An 18,767-nucleotide genomic window follows, 5' to 3' on the forward strand; every position below is an offset into this window, starting at 1 on the left:
TGGAGAGAGTCCAGAGAAGAGCAACAAAAATTATTAAAGGTCTAGAAAACATGACCTATGAGGGAAGATTGAAAAAATTGGGTATGTTAGTCTGGAGAAGAGAAGACTGAGAGGGGACATGATAACAGTTTTCAAGCACATAAAATGTTGATATAACAAGGAGGGAGAAATATTATTCTCCTTAACCTCTGAGAATAGAACAAGAAGCAATGGGCTTAAATTGCAGGCAGGGTGGTTTAGGTTGGACATTAGGAAAAAATTTCTAACCATCAGGGTAGTTAAGCACTGGAATAAATTGCCCAGAGAGGTTGTGGAATCTCTAGCATTGGAGATTTTTATTAGTAGGTTAGACAAACACATGTCAGATATGGTCTAGAATACTTGAGTGCAAGGTACTAGACTAGATGACCTCTCGAGGTCCCTTCCAGTCCTACAATTCTATGAATAAGTAGTCAAGTCTTAACTCCTCCAATGTGATCAGAAATTGAAGACATGGCCATAGATCATTGGAAAAATAGTTTCCCCTTGATTTGCAATTAGGCCTCAGCCAGTCCCTCTCCATTGCTAGGTATTAATGATCTTTATTCAGGTAACATAAAGGATGAGAAATATACAATTTTTAATTAATTTGCTATGATTATACTCATAATTTATGCCCAAAAGCTCATTCATGCCCAAAATAACACTGATTGATTTCAATGACAGGAGGATGGGCCTCCTACACACATAGTGTGCCTCAGAGTGAGAGTTCTAACAATAAATAAGAGGGAAAAATGAATTGCCAAATTCCTCTCAGTCATAAGTTTGGGGAGAGAGATAAAAAAGGAGAAAAAATAACATCATACCTCACTCATACCAGCATATGCACTAGAAGATTCTCTTAGACAAATATATATAGCATGAGGGCCCATCGAGCCAGCCTCAAAATAGGTGAGGGGAAAAATGGAATCAGTATTACACATTAACCCATAACCAAAGGAATGGCTGCATGCATTACAGCTGCCTCCATCCCACTTCTCCCATCAGAATTCATGTTTTCTATCCAGTGCTGCTCTTTTCAGCAACAGTCACTAAGAACATGTGGTGGCAAGATATAGAGCAAAAGTTTAGATATCCACAAACTAATGAAGAGTCAGAATGTAAAGCGGAAAATCATTCAGCACACGTCAACCCCTTTTATTATTGACAGAGGTGAGACCTCCTAAGGCTTCCTGAAACTATAAAGGGGAACGAGGGAGGGAACAGCCAGGGGCTCAGTGCAGTCAGAGAAGGAACAGGAACACCTGCTGGGGAGGCTGTGGGAAGGATGTAAGTTCAAAAGCTTGAGAAACTTCTCAGTGCATCTCAATAGATTTGAAGAATGACCCCATTGCCAGTAACTGTCTTCTTGGGATCTCTCATGTGACCTGTCTTTATAAATGTGAATATCATCAGATGATTCTGAGAATATCAAAGCAAAGATAGCCACCCCCTAAGATGACTTAATTATCTTTCTTGCAGCTCATCTTATCCAATAATTTGACTTTTCACGTCCTGAAATTTTGAAAAGGAATTAAATGGGATGCACTGTTGTTATTATTTAATAGTTCTATTGGTATTTCCAATGTCAAGTTCTTTTTTTCTTTTCAGCTTCTCAAGCGGTTTATCATGCGCAAAGGTTGATCCATTTGTAATCTCTCCTCTCAATGTGCAACAGGAAGTACGTCCCTTTTCTTCTGGATAAAGAAATTTGAGTTGGTGGCCAGAATGATGTTCACTTTCACTGCATAGCCACCATAGAGGGGTGGCATTGTCATTTGAGACAGCTATTACTATTTGCCTTTCCAGTACTGTAACCTATCTCTCTTTTGGTAAGGAGCTGGAACACAACAACGCAAAGGCAATGTCTTCACTACAAAAAATAGGTGAGCTCTGCACCGCAAGTGGACCTCGACTAGCTACAGCAAGGTAAAAACTACAATGCCGTGTCTCCACTAGGATTGGGAACTGTGTAAGCTATCTCAGTGTGAAAACAACCTCTTTTACCTTCAGAGCATGGGTTGGGTTGATTTCTACGCTTACAGCAGAATTTAAATCCCTTAAATCAGGGGTTCTCAAATGTCATTGCACTGTGACCCTCCTTCTGATAACAAAAATTACTACATGACCCCAGGAGGGGGGGCCGAAGCCTGAGCCCCTCTGCTCCGGGCGGGGCGGGGCCAAAGCTGAAGCCCAAGGGCTTCAGCAGAAGGCAGGGGGCCTGTAACCTGAGCCCGGCCACCCAGGGCTGAAGCCCTCAGGCTTTGGCTTCAGCCCCAGGCGGTGGGGCTCGGGCTTCAGCCCTGGGCCACAGCAAGCCTAGGCCAGCCCTGGAGGTCCCATTAAAATGGGGTCATGACCCACTATGGGGTCCCGACCCACAGTTTGAGAACTGCTGCCTTAAATCATTAACATTAGCAAATCACTGTCAAACTTGTACTATTTCCAATAAGGGGAACAAACTGGAATTTCCAAGGTCGTTATCATACTAGGTTCAGCTGCAGCTTGAGAAGTCCAAGCAATTTAAAAACAACCCTTTTTCAAATTTTCCTTCGGTGTCTAATGTTTATTTCAGATAATTATAGCCAACACTGTCTTCTAATTCCCTACTGGAGTTAATCTCACATAGGACACCAACAGAGGCTAATCTTGAAAAAAGTTATGAAGTCTAAACTAAATGATTGATGTTATTCCCCAGAACTCTTTTCTCCTTTTTTCCCAGGGATGCTGGCAGAGAAAGTACCACCTCTATGGACTTCCTGGTGCAGGAGAAAGGCCTATGAGCTGGTTATAGCTGGAGGGAACAGAAGGGCCAAGTGGGGATGATCAGGAGCAGCTCAAGGTGGTAGAAAGAGGAGGCACTCATGTACTTCATGCATTCTCCTGCTAACAGATCTCTGGTTCTCCAGCAGAGAGCCCTATTTTGCCCATGATAGGAGGTGCACTGCTGTGGGCTTCTCCTCATGCAGCTCCTTGGATTATTTTTAAGGCAGGCACTATTTCTGCACAGTTTTTGTGTGCAAACACTTGCAAATCCCTTTTGTATCACTTTCAAATCAAATATTTAGCTTCAGCGCATCAGTGGAATTTCTGCCCGGGATACAGCACATGCACAGCATAGTGATGTTCTCTTTGTGATTCACAGCCAGTAGTACGTATCCTGACTGACAGGGCTGCACTCTGATAAGCAGCCATGATTTCTTTAGGTACTGTAAATAGAGGGGCTTTGTGAGATGTCAGGTGTCTTCCTAGAAAGTAGAGAGTGAAGCCAGAAGCAAAGATCAAAGGGAATACAAAGAAGAATGTCTATCAAGAGTAGAACTAATACTCTGATTTTCTGCCCCTGTCCAGTGCTGAAGACTTTCGTGTTATAGTGTCGGTAAAATGAAAGCTGCCTAGGCAGTGTACTGAAATCTAATTACCATCATTGGCCTCTAGAAGGCTGAGTGTTTCATGTCTCTAGAGCTACACAAAAGTTTGGATCAAAAAGCTATGGCCAGCTGTCTAGTATAATGTAAACAGTGTGAAACAGGCTCATCCTGTGTCACTGTAAAAGGGCGTGGGGAAGGATAAATGGGGCTGTGGCCAGTCGCACCATGTAAGGCTCTGAGCTCAACTCTGTCCTTCACTCCTGAGGTGGGGAGAGACTCCTCCCATTACAGAGGCTGTGGCCTCAGCCCCTGCTCCCCCGCAGGGGGAAGGATACACTCATGCTGTTGTTGAGTGGCCCTACCCCAGAGATGTCTGCAGCCTGTTTGCTTTTTCTGGAGCCGAAGGTCACTGCAACGGTCAGATTTGATGAGCTCCAGTGGGAAATGGGAAGAAAAAATTAGGGGAAACCCAAAAGAATCTCATAGAAAAGAAGGGGCAGTTTGGTGACCAGAGACCACATTCAAAAATAGAAATACTCAAGTACACCTCTACCTCGATATAACGCAACCTGATATAACACGAATTCGGATATAATGCGATAAAGTAGTGCTCCGGGGGGGCGGGGCTGTGCACTCCAGTGGATCAAAGCAAGTTCAATATAACACAGTTTCACCTATAACACAGTAAGATTTTTTGGCTCCCGAGGACAGCGTTATATCGGGGTAGAGGTGTATTAGTGCCTGAATTACCTGAGTGAAATTCAGCATTCTAGCCATCTGCTGCTAATACTGGCCTAAAGGCTTGGGGCCTTCAGTGCTAAACAAGAACAGGCTAAACACATATTCCTTTAGCACAGGGGTAGGCAACCTATGGCACGTGTGCCAAAGGTGGCACACAAGCTGATTTTCAGTGGCACTCACACTGCCCAGGTCTTGGCCAGCGGTCCTGGGGGCTCTGCATTTTAATTTAATTTTAAATGAAGCTTCCTAAATATTTTAAAAACCTTATTTACTTTACATACAACAATAGTTTAGTTATATATTATAGACTTATACAAAGAGACCGTCTAAAAATGTTAAAATGTATTACTGGCACGCGAAACCTGAAATTAGAGTGATTAAATGAAGACTCGGCACACCACTTCTGAAAGGCTGCCGACCCCTGAGTTAGCAGAATGTTAATGGTTATTTCAAAGCTTCTTAACTAGCCTTTCACCTCTCAATTACTCATGTAAAATCAGTCTGTTATCAGTAGTGACTGGCATTTATCACCTGAAAAGTCTTAGGGGGCTTATTGTATGTGAAGTGTGTTTTGTGGTTTCAGTCCTATCCCCAATTCATAGATGTCAGCACCACAACTCACACTTAACCAGCCCCCATACTGGCAATCTCAACAGAGAGCTCGAGGACAGGAGGTACATGGATTTGTACTTGTATGGAAGATTAAATTACCATAGTGTCTCCTGACTGTGAGTAGTTTCTCTTGGACGGGGTTTGGGCCCATTGGCCAGACAAGGAAGGTAACATTTCAGTCTCACTCTCGTTGATCCAGAATCTTTCACCAGCACAACATTTGTTCTTTTGTTAGTGCATGTTTTCTGCTACTATTGGAGTTGGGCTCGTGGCCTGTGCAGGCATTTCTTCACAGGGCTGGGGAAAGGAGACGAGACTTGCTTAGCAAAAATCATCTCAGGACAGAAGTCTAGAAACAATGGGATTTCTAGACAATGATAAAGATGGAAAAAGAAGAAACCAATGAGCATCCCCTTCTGATTTGCAGTAAGCCCAGGCCCACGCAGCAAAGGTCACCGCTGGACATCAAACACCACGAAGCTGAAGGACGTTCAGCTCTGGGTACTTGATTTGGACTAGCGTAGTTATAAGTCAGCCTGGAAGTAGAACATTTTTCTGTATAAAGAGAAGATAAACAGTGAGACTGAGCTGTCCTCTTGCCTCTACAGTGACTTCTCTCAACCAGCTTTGACAGGTTTTTTTCATAGGTTCCAAGGCCAGAAGGGACCATTGTGGTCATCCAGTGACTGGGTCGAGAGGTGAACTTCTTGCTACTACCCATGCTGCACTTCTTCTGTGGATAGGAGTCATCTGTATCCAAGCCTGTCAATACAGCACATTTTGCAGCCAGTACATTCACTTAACAATGGTATTCCTGTAGTAATTGTCCTTTTGGTCATGTTGTAATATCCTTAATTGAATGAGACAGATGATGTCAGTTGCGGTATAAATCCATGTTGGAAGAGAACTGAGTGAGGGGCCTCTGCATTCTTGGCTCAGCTTTTGGCAGACATATTGTTTGCAGAACACAATTTCTTTAATGTTCAAATGGTGTTCTCTTAATGCTCTTTGCCTTCAGTACATTGGATGTAATTTACAAGCTGTCAAACTGCAAAGCCTGTTTTTGACTCTTACTATAATATTACTGGACTATTAATGCCTGTTAGCCCTTGAAATCTAATAAAACTCATTTTCAATTCATTCTTTGGAATGTCTATGTCTCTGGCTAATGGCTATTTAAAATAGAAAGTCTTATCCCAATAAAGGTATGACTGTGGATGCAGTTACTCTGTCTGGAGGCCAAATGGAGCCACAAAAATCCAAATGGGTAAGACAAAATTAGTTCAGTTGTGCCTGAGATTCTGGGCTAGTAACTGATAGGAATTTTTATAAAGCCCAGACTTTGTAGAAGGCCTCACGCTGTGATTTAAAAGATGCTGCTTCAGTTCTGCTTAGGAAAAAAAAATTGCTAGCATTTTGCAAAACATCAGATTGGGGCTTACTATTTATATCTAGCAGGACTAGCTCAGAACAGTCATATGTGGCTTGTATTCAGCATTAAGTAATGCATACGGCTGCTCATAGCTTAACAAGCAAGTTCTGATAGAGGGCTAAATACTCATCCCATGTCACAAAGTTAGGAGACTCATATTCTAGCAAGCTGATCATTGGTGAGTGTGTGTGGTGGGGGGGTTCTCTTAAACAGACTGTGCCTGGTTGGAACACTGAGCTGGCTCTCTAGGGTGCCTATGATCAAACATCACTATTCCCTCAAGTAGCAACATATTTACTGAAGATAAAAAAACAAACCAACCAATCTTTAGAAAGCAGAAAACAAAGGAAGAGTTTGACCGGCTACCTGAGAGAAAGCTGAACAGAAAGGAATGGGGTTACTAACAGATGGAGGGGGCAGCATCTAGCCAAAGTTGGGAGTTCCTGCAGTTCTACAAGGAGAGGTCATCCTGCAGGGATAATGAACACCATCCTTAGGGTCAAGTAAAACAAGTGGCTTTTTGGGGGCACCAGAATTGAAAAGGACAGTGCTGATGTAAATTCTCCACTCTCTGATGCCAAGTATAGAGATCATAGGTGCCCACTCCATAGGTGCCCTGGGCTCAAGCACCCATGGAAAAAAAAATAGTGGGTGCTCAGCACCCATCAGCCACAGCTGTTTGGCAGCCCCGCTGAACAGCTGATCTGTGGCACCACCAAACAGCGATTTGGCAGCCAGAGGAGGACGGAGAGCAGTGAGCAGCGGGTGGTTGGAGGCTAGGGTGGGAAGAGGCAGAGAGGGGGTAGGGCCTCGGGAGAGGGGACAGAGCAGGGCGGGAAGAGGCAAAGTGAGGGCGGGGCCTTGGGGGAGGGGGCGGAGCAGGGCAGAAAGAGGCGGAGCGAAGGTGGGGACTCAGGGCAAGAAAGTGGAGTGGAGCGGGCCTTGGGGCAGAGGAGGGGGAAGCACCATGGAAAAATAAGTCTGCACCTATGATCAAATAATGGAGAATGCAACAATAAGAGAAACATGCCCAGTAATAGAGCATCTTGTTTTCTGCTCAAGTCATATGATTAAGAAGGAAAAGTGGTATAAAAACCTGCACCCTGTCTACATGACCATGTCCACCCTTGGCAGCACTGCTGGAGCAACACGGGTGCTGAAAAATATTTACAAATGTTCCTAGCACAGGCAAAGCTCTAAAAAGGAAAAATAGGTTTTTTTCAAGAAAAAAGAGTCCATTAGGGCACTCTAGAAAGAAATTACATAAATATAGTGGGCAGATACTCTTACCTTGATACTTGCAATATTTTTTGTACTTCCCTGTACTTACTGCAAATGGATATGGTTGTCTAAGAGAACTGGCAGGCTTTCAAGTATGCTCAGTGTATTAGCAGTTTTTATGCAGGTCACTCATCTGACACACTGAAATAGTATCAATCTCCAGTACATCTATTTCAGGATTATTCTTGAAGAATGGTATACAAATTTAAGGTTATCCACACTGTAGATATGTTCAACCAGATCTCGTCACTGAGTTCTTCTACTTTAACATGTGTCTTCATTCTTAAAGTCCTCTGTTGATTTGGAATGTCATCGTTTGCTGGCTCTTTTTCTTTCTACCCTATGTATTTATACAAAGAATTTGCTGGAATGCAACAAGCTGAAGAATTGGGAAAACAAGCACAAATGTTAAAAAACAATGCACCCTAGAGCCTAACTCAACATCACAAACATGTATTTATAACATGAACATATATATTACATCCTTGTAAATGTCAAAGTAACATTTTCCCCCACCAGTTTTGGATGATTAATAATGTATGTTATCAGACATCTAGCCATACTATTTAGAAAGATTTTAGATTGTTAAAATAAGCAGTGCACAATAGTTAATGTTTTCACAACTAAAACACACCTTCTAAATAGCCCTAATGTTATCATGCATGGATTGCTGCTGTTCATTCACTTCTGTTATGCATAGATATATTTTGTGATTAGAACCTGGATACTTGATTGTCCACAGCAGTAATTAGAAAGGAGGCATTACAGACAAAAACTTATGCTGGACATTTCCCTCCCCTCAATCTTTGTACATTTTTGTCTTACTTGGTAGTGCCAGCACTGGAACGCATGTGACTCAACAGTGCCAATCATTGATCTTTGATTATTAGCAGGTAAATATGCCCAATGGTCTGTGATGGGATGTTAGATGGGGTGGGATCTGAGTTACAACAGAGAATTCTTTCCTGGGTGCTGGCTGGTGAGTCTTGCCCACATGCTCAGGGTTTAACTGATCGCTATATTTGGGGTCGGGAAGGAATTTTCCTCCAGGGCAGATTGGCAGAGGTCCTTGGGGTTTTTCGCCTTCCTCTGCAGCGTGGGGCACAGGTCACTTGCTGGAGGATTCTCTGCACCTTGAAGTCTTTAAACCATGATTTGAGGACTCCAATAGCTTAGACATAGGTTAGGGGTTTGTTACAGGAGTGGGTGGGTGGGTGAGATTCTGTGGCCTGCGCTGTGCAGGAGGTCAGACTAGATGATCATAATGGTCCCTTCTGACCTTAAAGTCTATGAGTCTATGACCAGGAAAGATGACAAACCATAACATTGTTTCATTACATTTCTTCTTTCTGGCTGTGATTTTTAAAAGAAGTGAGTAACTGTGGTGCATGTGATGAGAACTGGAAGGCATAAAGTGAGTGAGTCAAATTCTTGGAAACTATTTCCTACAACATCTCCAGAAACACATTGAAAAGCTCCATTTCTGAAATAATGAAGAGTGCACTTGTGCCTTTTACAAGAGCAGGCAGTGACTGTCCCTTCTTGGGGAGGAGGAACGATGCAGTGAATGAAGCACAGAACTAGGAATTGGGCGACCTGGATTCTATGCCTTGGTCTACAACAAACTTGTGATGTTGAGCAAGTTACTGGAGATTCTGATACCTTTACTTATGGTAGGTATTGCCTTTCGCTACAGATATTGTCCTTGACATCATGAACGTAGGGTATCATGAGTAAGGCTATCAAAATACAGCCCTTAGTCTTTCTGAGTATCTTCAGCATCTGTAAGATCGGGGTATACGATTTACCTTTCAGAGGTGTTGTGAGGTTTAGTTCATTAAAGCTCTTGAGATCATCAGATGTAAGGCCTTCCTGAAGCACAAATTATGATGTTCTCCAGCATGTCACAAGTGAAAGATGGTTGCTTCTCTAACCTAAACCTAACAAAGTATTGTGAAGCCCTCAGATGTCAGAATGAAACATGAATTCATGACATTTAGAATGATCCCTAGCATTTTTCCCTTTCCCTTTCACCTGCCTGAGCCCAATGATACACACAGTAATAATTCTGAGCTCCTGTCACAATTGAAATAATTTTTTCTTCCAGAAAATTTGTCCAAACTTGCAAGCAGAATATTAAATAGCTTAACAAACCCATGGGCCTGTGAGCAGCACAAGAATAAAGCAAAGACCCAGGGTGTTAGTTTCTCCCACAAGGAATATTTGAGCTTTAATATTTTCCTCAGTAATGAACTCAGCATGTACAGAACAATTATTGCCAAACCATTAACACATTTGAGTCATGACAAAATTTATCATTTGCTTAACAAAAAATCGTATCAGATACAGTGATGTTTCGAGAAATGCATTTCAAAACAGCCCATGTTTTTTTTCTTATGGGCAGGCCAGATGATGATAAAATCTATTTCAGGCTGTACATCAAGGATTTATTTTTGTTTGAATGTTTACTTCTATCATTTGCCTGTCACCCAAGCAGTAAACAGTGGCAGGGCCGGATTAACTTTTTGTGGGCCCGATGCCACACATATTTGTGGGCCCCCATGGGGCAAGGTGCAGCGGGGCAGGATGGTTAGTCTCCAGAGTGAAGGGTGGGCTGGGGGCAATGAGGCACAGCGCGGCGGGAGCAGCCCTGCTACACACAGCCCAGCAGGAGGGCGCTGTTTACAAACCTGCAGCTGCCAGATGCACACTGGCCTGCCCAGCCCTGTGCTGCCAGCATGCCCCTTCCCCTTGCAGGTGGGCCCACATCACACTGCCCCCCTGCCCAGTGTCCCACCCTCATGCCCAGTGCACCCTCACCAAGAGACCTCCACCACAGATCTTTATGCCCAGCCCTCACCCCTCCCAGAGATCTCCTGCACTGGCCTCTCACCACAACTGCACAGCATCCTGCACACCACACTGCTCGCCCAGCACCCTCCCACCCATAGACCTCCCCACTGCCCACCACCTTCCTCATAGTCCCACCACCACAGCTGCACAGCACCCCATATTCCTGAGGAGATTCTGCACCAAAAAAATAAATAAAAATTATGCGCACAGTATTTAAAAATTCTGCAAATTTTGTCAATAAATAAATGTGGAGGCTCCAACATGGCAGTGGGGAGCATAGGCCATTGGTTGCATGGAGATGGGAGATCACCCTGCAGCCTTCCCCAACCCCACCCCAGGACAGGGACTCAGCAGCGAGGCTGCACCCGACACTGACACAGTGCAAGGCCCAGGCTTGCCCCAGAAACACCCTGGGCCCTGCCCCCCCCCGTGCCAGGCGCACCAGGTGTGGGTGAGCAGGCTCAGCCCGGCAGCAGGATCCAAGCGCAGAGGGACTTCGTGTGGGGGTAAGAGAGGTCTCTGTGGGGCAATCTGGGTGCGGTGGCTCAGTGGGAGATCTGGATGCACAGAAGCTCATTGTGGGGTTCCAGGTGCCGGGGCACTGGGTCTCGGCAGGGGATCCAGGTGAAGGTGTTTGGGGCTCAGCGGGGGGGTCTAGGTGCAGGGGAGGTGGAGTTCATTTGGATGGGGATCCAGGTGCAGGTGGTTGGGGCTCAGTGGGGAGGGTAGCGGGGGGGGGGCTTATCAAGGTAATACAGATGCAGGGGAGGTGGAGCTTGTAAGGGTGAGGGTTCGATGGCCCTGCTTAATAGGGGAGCCCCAGCTTCTACCACGGGGATGCCACATGCTGGGCTCCAGCTTTCCCACTGCCCCCACCTCCCCCATTCCCTTCTCTTCCCCATCCCATGCCCCTTCCCAACTGCCCCATCTCCTCCCCACCCCACCCCTTCATCCCCACTGTCTCTTTCCCCTAGCCCCTGCTTCCCCCACCCGCTTCTCTTCCCCATCCCATACCCCTTCCCCACTGCTCCATCTCCTCCCCAGGCTTGGTGGACAGGGGGGAAACCACCACCCAGCACTCAGCAGCGGAACAAAGCAGGTTAGGGCCCGGTCGCTCCACTTCCTGCTGCCCAGTGATTGCAGGGTGGGCCTGACCCCGCACTCATAGGGTGGCGGGAAGTGGACTGACCCAGACCCAGCCCACTCCACTCTGCTTCCATGGCTCCCGGACTTTGGGGGAAGGGGAACTGCACCCAAGCACTCAGTGGCGGAGCGGAGCGGAGCGGAGCGGAGCGGGCTGGGACCAGGTCATTCCACTTCCTGCCGCCCAGTGAGTGCAGGGCGGGCCTGACCCCTGCTGCAGTCCCCTGGGATGTGTAGCTCAGGGGAGGGTGCTTGGGGGGGAGAAGGGGTGGAGTGGGAGCGGGGCTGGGGTGGAGTGGGGGGGGAAGAGGCAGGATGGGGCAGAGCAGTGGCGGGGGCTTTGGGGAAGAGGCGGGACAGGGGCAGAGCAGGGGCAGCTTTCCTGGCTGGCTCAGCCAGCCGGAGGATCAGGCTGGCTGGGGCCCCTTCTGATTGTGGACCCGGTGCCATGGTAAACTCAGTACTGAACAGTGGTGGACATTCATGGTGTGCAACGTTGACAAGTAAGAATTCGACTGGGTACAGTAAATCTCACAGAGATTTCTAAAGATGAGGTACCACTCTTCCTTCACTCAAAGTGCAAGGCTGCTGAGATCTCATTGAGGACCTGGGATGATTCCCAAAGTGGAGGAAGAAACTCACTCTCTCTCCTGGGATGTGCAGAATGATACTGCAACTGTGGAGAACTATTTAATCAAAGAAAGCCAGTGGAAACTAGCTGGAGGACATGCATCATCATAAAATGGCAGACATAAATGAAATACCAGTGCCAAATGGAAGCTAACTACCATGGTTAGTGCTTGGATTCCACTATATTGGGCACAAGATAGGTCGATGAAGATGGTTACTCTCTCAATAAGGAACTCTCCTGTGAGTGCGCCTCGTAAGCAGAAGCTGCAGAAGCCACCAAAGTGACCTGTAAAAGGATCCACCCCTTCCAAATTCCTTCACACTCCAGCGAGGAAGCAGCAGTTGCAGCAGAGTGAAGGAAGGAAGTTCAGAGCCTGCAGCTTCCCAAAGTACCCAGTGGGAGTCACCCACATCTCCACAAACAGCAGTCAGCACAGACGTGCTGCGGTGTGGTACCTCGGCTTTTACTGTACTTTTCAACAAACCTGTCATAATTCTGCTTTTCCCTGCTAAAACAGTCTGACCAGTGGTCGAATCCCATATGTAGGGATCAGTGAACTTGCCAAAGAAAGGAGAATGAAAACAAGGATCTTTTCTGCTGATTTCTGTTCTCCAAGACAGGTGTCATAGCCTTTTGAGAGTACGGATATGAGACTCATCTCAAAGTTGGTTCTACGATTCAGGAGCACATTGTGTTCCATGGTTTATTAGTCCTCCAGGCCAGGAAATGCCTGTCCCCATATAGACACACTACTAACCATAGACTCTTGGGAAGAGCTCCTTCTAGAGCAGTGGTTCCCAAACTTTAACAACTTGTGAACCCCTTTCACTAAAATGTCAAGTCTTGCGAACCCCCTCCTAAAAATGAATATTTCCAGGTATTTTCTCCTTTACCTGAGTATAAATTATAAAAGCAGTGATCTTGGAAATATAAAATTTGTTTTTATGACATGCTTATTACACTCTATTTACTATTAATTATTAATTATTATTTATCATTACAGTATTTTTATTACATTATGAAACCAGCAACACTCTTCCAAGATCTCACTTTCGTAGCTTGTATCACTTTGAATAAGCCTGTTATAAGACAAGGCTCCTATGTTTCATCAAGGAGTATCAGATGTAAAACAGCATGAAGGTATTTAAGAAACCAATTCAAAGAGTTCCTCCTACACAAGCATTCAGGTCTTGAGCAGTCCAGGCAAACAACTTGTTCTTCATAATAATTTTAAAAACAATACTAGCTGCCTATTTAATTTTAAAAACAGCAAAAAATATCCACCTCCCTTTTCATTTCTTATAAGGAGTCTTGAAGTTTAAATCTCCTCAGTGTGATAGATATGCTTACTTTGATCTGCTTACCTCTTGGAAGTCCAAGGGCTCTGGGCTTCTGGCCCCATGCTGCCCAGGGTCCCTAGGGACAGCTCTGTCCGCCATTAGGGAATATTTTCCCGAGAACCCCCTGTAACATTTCGTGAACCCCCAGGGTTCATAAACCCCAGTTTGGGAACCACTGTTCTAGAGGAAGTTAGTGGGCAGCACACCAGATACAAGGCTGTCCTCTGACTGTCTAGCTTCCTCATTTGAATAATGAGAGGGGATCTAAACTTTGCACAAGGATCAATGGAAATGTCTGTCTCACGGAGGGAAATGGCAGATAGGAAAACATTTATTTAAGCCTGATATCACAAGGTATCTTTAAAAATTGCTGTCTGTGGCTACTCCCCTACCTCATTTATTTAATTCCTATTCTCTGCAATGTAAACCTAATTATAGAGATGATCAATTCAGCCCAGGTGTAAATTAAAAATAACAGATTGCACTGTGAAGTTTTAGGAATGTCCCCAATGCGTGTCATGGTGCCTGACATTACCTGTGGATTTCAATTGGTTCAGTTTGTTTTTTTTAAATTATTAGTTTTCTTTTTGTGACCCTCACCATCTCCTATTGAGAACAGTAAAGTACAGAAAGCCTTGAATAATTCAGTTTTAATTAGGGCTGTCGATTAATCGCAGTTAACTCACGTGATTAGCTCAAAAAAATTAATAATGATTAAAAAATTAATTCTCCTTTCATTGGCAGCTTTAATTGCACTGTTAAATAATAGAATACCAATTGAAATTTATTAAATATTTTTGATTTTTTCAAATTTTCAAATATATTGATTTCAACCACAACACAGAAGACCAAGTGTACAATGCTCATTTTATATTATTTTATTACAATTATTTGTACTGTAAAATGATAAAAAAAAGAAATTCACCTCAGACAAGTACTGTAGTGCAATCTCTTTGTCATGAAAGTGAAGCTTACAAATGTAGATTTTTTTTTTGTTACATAACTGCACTAAAAACAAAACAATGTAAAACTTCAGAGCCTATACGTCCACTCAGTCCTACTTCTTGTTCAGCCAATCACTCAGACAAACAAATTTGTTTACATTTACAGGAGATAATGTTGCCCACTTCTTATTTACAGTATCACCTGAAAGTGAGAACAGGCGTTTGCATGGCAATTTTGTAGCCAGCATTGCAAGGTATTTACGTGCCAGATATGCCCCTTCATGCTTCGGTCACCATTCCAGAGGACATGCTTCCATGCTGATAACGCTTGTTAAAAAAATAATGCGTTAATTAAATTTGTGATTGAACTCCTTGGGGAGCATTGTGTTTCTCCTGCTTTTTTTTAGTCGCATTCTGCCATGTATTTCATGTTATAGCAGTCTCCGATGATGACCCAACTCATGTTCCTTTTAAGAATACCTTCACTGCAGATTTGACAAAATACAAAGAAGGTTTCTAAAGAGATTTAGAGATTTCTAAAGAAAGCTACAGCACTTGATGCAAGATTTAAGAGTCTGAAGTGCCTTTAAAATCTGAGAGGGACGAGGTGTGGAGCATGCTTTCAGAAGTCTTAAAAGAGCAACACTCTGATGTGGAAACTGCAGAACCCGAACCACCAGTATTATTGTTTAACAGCAAGATTAATTGTGTGACTAATTGTGATTAATTTTTTTAATCACTTGACAGTCCTAGTTTTAATTTACTGAAAGCCAATAGTCAAAATGGACTGAAAGATTTTTTTTTTCCCTAATTGCTGCTGTCTACTTGGACAAATTGAATGATGGAACCTTCAACTCAGACTTTGGTATCCAAAATCAACTGCCAGTTCATTCACTTGAAAATAAATAACATTTTAAAGTGATTTCCTATTTTGTCTCTACCTAAATGCATGCTCACTTGAAATTGCCGGTTCTTCCTGGAATCAGGCTAAAATTTCTTACACATCAACAACTTGAATAGGTTCGGGGTTGTAGCGGGGTGGTCACCTGCTCCTGCCCTGAAGGGCTTGAAATCAGCCCTGAAAGAGGGCTGCAGTGGTAAAAGCAGCCCTGGAGAGGGCTGCAGCTCTGAAAGCTGGGCTGATTGGGAAGCAGCCACAGCTGTAGCTGGCTTAATAAGGGGCCAGCTGGCCCTTATAAGAGGGCTGTGGGCCAGGAGCAAACAGTCTCCCTCTAGCTGAGGAGGGAGATGGACCTAGCTGCCTGAGTGCTAAAGGGTACTGGAGTGGAGCAGGGCTGGGGAAAGGCCAGAGGAGCTGGGGAGCTCCGGGCCAGCTACTCCCCAGGCTGCAGGGCCTTGTACAAGGCCCCTGGAGGTACTGGGTTGCAGGGAAAGGCAGCAGGTCAAAACCTCCCTTGCCTATTTGACAGCCAGCGGCCTTTATGGCAGCCAGCGGCCATTAGGGAAAACAGACACCTCACGTACACAGGAGCCTGAACTTTTGAACTGTCTTCCCTTCTCTGCCTTGAGGTAGTTGGAACTGGTCCCAAACCGGTTTTCACTGACCAGATAGCAGAAGTGCAGGGTCTGGTAACCACCAATCAAATGTTAACATGACCAAAGCCTGTGCCTGAGTGTGTATAAAAGATCTTTGATTTTTGTATAAGTTAGAGTTTTTGTACTAAGGTGCAAAGCTCTCCTTTCTTCTGCAGAATAAAGCAATCTCTTCCTTATCCCTGTCTGGCTGTTATTGGCTCTCAGCTAGGCGGACCCGATATTTCGATAACACCTATGATGACTGGCTTATACAGACTGCAGTCGGCCCCAGTGAAAGGGGGCTTGATGATGACTGGCAGTAGCCCAGACTGAAACAAGGTGGGGATTAGAGGGTTGGGGGTTTCCCAGAGAAGGGAGAGCCATAGAGACTGGTGGGGGTATTGCCAGGAGGCAGCCCCTGGGTAAAGGGGCACCGGGTCCGGGAGGGACATGGGGGCCACCGGCAGTGGGACACTGGCCTGCAGAGGGCGCTCTGAGGGCTGGAAAGCCAATTCTCTGGGACGACCAGCAGGAGGCCCCGCAGGGGTGAGTCCGCACGCTTACAGGGTTTTTTTGGAGTGCAGTGCTCTAAAAATTGCTCTTGAAATTCAAGAATGATCTTAAATTGGAGGGAAATGCAAGACATATGTTTGTCCAGGTCTCGTTACTTTATTAATAGCATCTTATAACCCCTTGTATTCATTGTCAAATCTCCTAACTGAAAACACAATTGAAATGAGGAGCCAGTGCACTTTTCCAAATTCCTCTTTCAAAAGTTAGTCATAACTGGACTATAAAAGGTAGAAGCACATACCTTCCATGGGGAAATATAGAAATAAGAACTCTGAGTCCATCTAGTTCAGTATCCTGTCTCCAATAGTGGCCTGTACCAGACTTTTTAGCTGGATCTTTTTCATTATTTAACTGAAGTGGCTGGTCCTGATTTCAGATATATAATGGCAAATTCCTGCATAGTTTACAGGAACAGTTACCACACTCATGTGAACATTATCTTGAAAGATACTGAGTGATGCATATGCTCATATCTGAGATCAAGGTCAAATCCTACATTTGTTTCAGGCTATGGTTTTGCTCAGTCATCACCGTGCAGTCTAATGGGAAAGCTTTTAAAGTAACCATGTATTTTTCACATCCCATGTGTAATTTCTTTCTTTCATTTCTAAACATTTAAGGTTAATTTCTGATCTCTGTTACCCACATGTAAACCCAGAGTAACTCCACTGATTTTGGTGGTCTTCTGGAAATATGCTGGGGTAACTGGAAGCAGATTCTAGCCACTAGTATAAACTGAAAAATATTCTTAAAAATAAACGTGAATTCATTTTCTATTAGTAGTGGACTCAAATAAAAACCAGACCCACGCATGCCTAAAACTTTGTGAAAGTAGTGATCAAAGATCTCAGATTTTCAGCTTCGGTCCATCTCTAACAACAGTTTTGCAATGCAGCATAGGCCAGTGGATAAAACTCTGGACTAGGACTCAGGAGATTTGGATTCTACTTCCAGCTCTGCTGCTGACCTGCTGTGTGATTTTGGGCAACTCACTTCACAGCTGTGTTTTCCTTCCTACCTTTTGTCTTGTCCATTTAGACAGTAAGTTCTCCAGGGCAGGGACTTTTTCTATTTGTTTGTACAATGCCAAGCACAATCGGGCTCTGATCTCAGTTGGGACCACTATGTACTAATATCATACGAATTAATAAAAATAACGGAGATAATGAGAATATTTTTCTTTAAAATGTGCATTGTTGTAGTTAATTGCATCTCATTTTACATTTACAAATCTAAACACAGAAGCTACAGTATTACAAATGCATGGAAAAACTACAATTTATAATCTTATTGTATGTGTCCATGGTGTACTATTTGCAAGGCCTATAAACCATTTAGACATGGGAAGGATTTGGTTTCAAACATACTTGCAGCTCTCTGAAGGCAATATTGTAGTATACAACCAACTATAGCAATCATACCTACAGAATGTAATGTAACTCTAATGATCGACAGAACTTCTCTATCACAGAATGTTGCCTATGGGACATTTGCAAATTCCAACTCATGAAAAAGACTATAAAAGAATAGATATACTCTGTAACAGCAATTGATTTCAAAGACAAAATATACCTACAGTCAGTAATATGCATATTTACTTTCAACAAATTATTTATTTTTGCTTACAGAGATCTCCCTTTTAAAAAATACATTGCACTAACAATCCAGAAGAAAAATTATAACTTGCATGCAATTTTGTAAGAGCAGCCAAGTACAATATAAGATAGCTTTGAAAAAGTGTTTAGTGTTTTTTTTCCTGAAATCTCACAAACAAATGGTTCATGGGAGCAGTGGGACTGCCTTCCTATAGAGTGCACAAGAGGCAAAAAATTCCCACAGAAATTAGGTTAAAAAAAATCACGGACAAATAGTGTACAGCTCAGATCAGTGAACCAGTGATGATCTCTCACCAAAGACACAGACAAGCAATATACCGGCATTTAAAAAATAAAATACAAGGTGTAAGTCAATCAAACAGGATATAGTTTATTCATATTTAACAATGTTGAAAACAAAAAGAATTCTGTGTATGTGTTCAATATTGATGATTCGTGATGACATGGATGGCCCTCGTCATATATAGTCACATAGGGCCAGCATTTGGGAAATGGCGCACAAGCTAGGTGCCCTTGCAAAATGGTTATTTCCCTCACCACAGCATATAACAGGGATTTTATGGTATTGTCTGATCTTAGAATGGGCAACCCTACAGTGGGAAATGTCCAGTTTTTAATGTCGACTGTAAGTAGGACAAGTGCTTAAAGGTTTGGTGAGTGGGGGAAGGGCAGGGAA

The sequence above is a fragment of the Trachemys scripta genome, chromosome 2 (genome assembly GCF_013100865.1).
Source record: "Trachemys scripta elegans isolate TJP31775 chromosome 2, CAS_Tse_1.0, whole genome shotgun sequence".
In the NCBI taxonomy this organism is placed as follows: Eukaryota; Metazoa; Chordata; order Testudines; family Emydidae; genus Trachemys; species Trachemys scripta.